At 31.1% G+C, this 5,040-nt stretch overlaps 1 protein-coding gene across 2 annotated transcripts in view; it reads left to right on the top strand.

The window, feature by feature from the left end:
• The window catches only part of LOC110020935, a 57,747-nt gene extending 55,749 nt beyond the window's left edge, over positions 1 to 1,998 (top strand). For both annotated transcript variants that reach the window (XM_020719239.1, XM_020719240.1), the window contains one exon: positions 1,741 to 1,998. The gene's annotated coding sequence lies outside the window, so the exon portion shown is untranslated. The remainder of the gene's footprint in view (positions 1 to 1,740) is intronic.
• The last annotated feature ends 3,042 nt before the right edge of the window (positions 1,999 to 5,040 follow it).

The following is a 5,040-nucleotide window of genomic DNA, read 5'->3' on the forward strand; positions in this document are numbered from 1 at the left end:
TATATATATATATATAATAACGGAATTTCTCTTTCAATTATAAAACAATATTTTTAAATTTGCACTAGTTCAAACACATAATGAATTTCTAAGGTTGCGAGAACCAGACTGGATATTAAATCGGTAAAAGAAGAGGTACAAGGTTCAATTGTTAAGAAATATAAAATATAAATTTATTTAAATATGAAATAAATGATGTAGTTTAGAAAATTGATTGTGAAATATAAAATAAATATCTTCTAACACAAAAAAAATTTTGACATATTATTTCAAACTTTAACAATAATAAATTTTCAAACATTTAAAAATGAAATATATAAGGATCAAACTACAATATTTTTAAAATAAAAAAATTATAATGAATAAAAATTAAATGCTGTAAGAACCTAAAATCTAATGCGACTTCCATCTTTACTTGCACCTTAACCATCTTATAACATAGTTTCCTCGAGGTTTCAATTGGCTCCCATCTACCACGCTGACATGAGAACCCACGATATGGTTGGTTGTTCCATGTGGCACTGAGGAACTCTATGCCCACTATGTTATCATTTTCTTACTCAAAATTCCATTTTTTACTCTCCTTGACTCCACTCCAATGCTTTTTTTCTCCATTGGAAACTCCCAATGCAGAGCCCATGTACGGATTGCTCTCATCCCATTTGCTTCTCTTTCGTATCTTTCTTTTTCGTCTCACGAAAATACAAGTCTCATAAATGATCTCAAAAAGCTTTCTCCTATGGAAAAGAAGATTCAGAAGAACCATAATAATCTGTTAACAGATTATTATGGTTCTTCTGAATCTTCTTTTCCATAGGAGAAAGCTTTTTGAGATCATTTATGAGACTTGTATTTTCGTGAGACGAAAAAGAAAGATACGAAAGAGAAGCAAATGGGATGAGAGCAATCCGTACATGGGCTCTGCATTGGGAGTTTCCAATGGAGAAAAAAAGCATTGGAGTGGAGTCAAGGAGAGTAAAAAATGGAATTTTTAGTAAGAAAATGATAACATAGTGGGCATCATATTCAAGGGTGGAAGGAAGAACAACCAACCATATCGTGGGTTCTCATGTCAGCGTGGTAGATGGGAGCCAATTGAAACCTCGAGGAAACTATGTTATAAGATGGTTAAGGTGCAAGTAAAGATGGAAGTCGCATTAGATTTTAGGTTCTTACAGCATTTAATTTTTATTCATTATAAATTTTTTATTTTAAAAATATTGTAGTTTGATCCTTATATATTTCATTTTTAAATGTTTGAAAATTTATTATTGTTAAAGTTTGAAATAATATGTCAAAATTTTTTTTGTGTTAGAAGATATTTATTTTATATTTCATAATCAATTTATCTAAACTAAATCATTTATTTCATATTTAAATAAATTTATATTTTATATTTCATAATCAGCTCTGGCTTAACCATTGTACCTTGTACCTCTTCTTTTACCGATTTAATATTCAGTCTGGTTGTTGCAACCTTAGAAATTCATTATGTGTTTGAACTAGTGCAAATTTAAAAATATTGTTTTATAATTGAAAGAGAAATTCCGTTATTATATATATATATATATATATATATATATATAGTTCATATCCGTTCTGGGACTTGGAAATACCTTGAATATTGCAAAAGTTTTTAGTACTGCCATCATGCAATGACATAGTTGGAATCTTTAGAAACTTCAATCCAGTTGAATATCTGATGGTTAATTGTGTACCAAACTAACATATTTCTTTCAGGTTCTTTTATTTCCAACTATTGTAAACCAATACAATACAGTGCATATGGTGGGCTGGGCTGAAAGTGCTAATGGCAAGCAGAGATGGATCAAGATGCAAACAAAGTCTTGAGCTGGAAGAGCATGCCTAACTTACATTTTTTTCCTAATCAAATTAGAATGCTTAAATGTTCATTTCACTCTAATATTTCTTAACCATTTATATTGTTCAACTTGCCTCATCTCTGGCTTTGCACATATGAGTGTGTATTATTTGGAGAACCAGTTTTTTTGTGAAATCTCAAATTTTCTATCATCTTGATTTAAGCTTTGCCTTCATTATATTTGATATAAATCTTGTTAAAATAATGATGCATTTTATAATCTCTTAATATGAAATTTTAGGGAATACTAATTTAAGATTTTATAGTTAATTACAAATTCATGAATATTAAAATTTATTAGTTTGTTTTTTTTTAGTTCGAAAACTAAATCTTAATATTTATGTATTTGTTTATTGCAGCATTGTTGTTTTGGATGGGTTTACTAATAAATTGAATTTAGTTATTCAAAATGTAAATGTGGACATATTTTGATTTTAAGAAAGTGTGCAAAAGTATTCATGAATCTAATTATTATTATGTTGCATGTAGTTGTTAAAATAATAAATGTATTCTTAAGTGTATAGTTTTTATTATTTTGCATGTAGTTATTAAAATTTTAAGAAGTGTTTTCAAGAATGGCAGATGTTAGAAAGAGTGATGTGATTGAGGGGGTTTTGAATAACGTTTTGAAAATTGAATCGATTGGCCGGTTCGAGTAACATTATGAATCTTCTTCACGTGAGCATGAATTGCCACTTGGGCCGATAAAGTGTTGAATCGGTCTTAATTATTATAAAATCGGTCGGTTGGATCAGATTATCAATTTAAATTTTTCTTAATTGCTTGTTATATTGGTAGATTTTTCATATGTGAAATGTTTTATTATAAAATTTAAAATTTGATAATTAGATTTTTTTTTTTTTTTTGAGAGAATGTGAGGGTCACGTCCAACTTTATTCAAAAAAATAAAAAATAAAAAAAAATAACATAAGAACTCAAATTATAATTCATGAGAGACCCATAAAACACTACAAACAATAAATGGAACTTTAATAGCACTCTAACAGCAACACAACCCTGAAAATGCTCCTATAACAATAGAATTGTAACAACACTTCAATAGCAACAATAATAATAACAACGACAATTTTATTGGTAGATAGACAGACCTTCTAAAACGATAAGACGTGCATAATAATATTAAAATTTCATCCTAAATTTCAAATATATCAAAATATATTCAGAAACTGATTGAATTTTAATAACTTTTGGAATCACGAAAGCTCAATACCAAACTCAGCATTTAGAGAAGATCAATGTGTAAATGCACATAACCAAATTTGGCAAACATAAAAGATCATCGCAGAAAGAAAGAATGTCGAACAACATAAATCCAATCAAAGCCAAAAAACCCCACTCAACATCAAGCCAAAAATTCCAACAACAATCAACAAATAAAAACCTAGAACAACAACAAAGAACAAGATAGAGAAGAACTATTCTTATCAAAGAATCGAGAAGTTAATAATTGTAAAAAAAAAAAATTCTAGTAAAATTAGGAATACAATCTTTAAATTCCTGAATCAACATAATGAAATATTAAAATTACATTCAAGATTTGAAATATATATCAATATCGGGTTGAATTTTAATAAAATATGGAACAACACGACAAAAAACAGGTAAATCATGTCAAAGAGAAACTTGAAGAAAAAAATTGAAAAATAAATCCGACAACATTAAATTAATGTAAGTTATAAAAATTCCGTAAAATGAAAGGAATAGAAATTTTTAAACTTCCATTTCCTACTTTTCTCCTCAAATATCCGATGAATATTCTGAATAATAACATCAATTAGAGGACGATGCGTTTTAAAAATTCTGCAATTCCTTTCATACCAAATATAATAAGTAATAATTTGAATTGCTAAAAGATGAAATTTCTTATAGATTTTACAAGAAATAGCATAATGATATAAAACCTTTATTTATTTAATTGATTTATTAGTATATTTATGTATGAATAAGGGAAAAGAGAATAAAAATATATAATAATAAATATTTTTAAGTGATATACCATCAACCAATTTCTTACATCAAACACGAATCTCGAGGCACACCACGAATCTCGCGATAATTTTTCGAGTAAGAAGTGTTCAAACTTTGATAAAAAGGTTATCAAGAAGTTCAACCTTAGCAGACTTGCAGTCAAACTGACCAGCTCGACGAGATGAACCCAATGGTACCAAAGTTGGTCCAATCCAAATCAATTCAATCTCATATGAAGTCATTAAACCATATTTGAAAGTTTTCCAAACACATTTGAAGATCAAATGGATGTCAGATCCAGTGAGTTCATAGTTGAATCGAGCGTCTCAACAAGACAAGTCCAACGATCCCTAGATTGCCCAATCCCAACATCATTAAGACACTCAAATGTCCATCAAATGACGTCTGATCAAGGGAACCTCTTCGGGTTGTTCGATCAGAGTGATTCAAATTCCCTCATTTATTGCAATCGGGACTCTATAAATTGAGCCTCACTTCTCTTATTAAAAGGGGAAAGGAAGCTTGAAGCCAGAAGAAGACTGAATCCGAGTGAAAGAGCTAAAGTTGCCTTCTACTATGCACTGTAGACCACGCCACCACCGGCCACTGTCGACCACCACTCGCCGGTCATTGTTGGCTATTGTCGACCGGTAACTTACTTTGAAATAGATGTATTGGAGTCACAAAACATCCTACAAAGTGATGCGTCATCCGAAACACCAGGCTAACCCCCAAAACTATGCAACAACATACCTCAAAGGCGGTGTAACAATGCACCCAACGAAGGTGCAACAATGCAGCCCGAAGATAGTGTAACAACACATCCCAAGGACATTGCAATAATGCATCTCGAAGACAAGATAATGACACACCTCACATATGCTTGTGCAGCTCCAAACTTTGGCCATTGCGACCAACAGACATCATTGCAACTCAGCAATATGACCTAGATGACCAACTACAACCTATGTGGTTCACAACTCATGCAACTTTCAAGTTTGGGCCTTACATCCTATGGATGTCATTACAACTCACCACTTCAGCCAACATGGTCCACAACTCAAGCAGCTACTAACTCAGCCATTGCGGCCCACGGAGGTCATCGTGGCTCACCATTATGGCCTATACGTCCACATATCCCGCAACTACCTACTACGACCTCTATTACC

The sequence above is a fragment of the Phalaenopsis equestris genome, unplaced genomic scaffold (assembly GCF_001263595.1).
Source record: "Phalaenopsis equestris unplaced genomic scaffold, ASM126359v1 Scaffold000113, whole genome shotgun sequence".
Taxonomy (NCBI): Eukaryota; Viridiplantae; Streptophyta; class Magnoliopsida; order Asparagales; family Orchidaceae; genus Phalaenopsis; species Phalaenopsis equestris.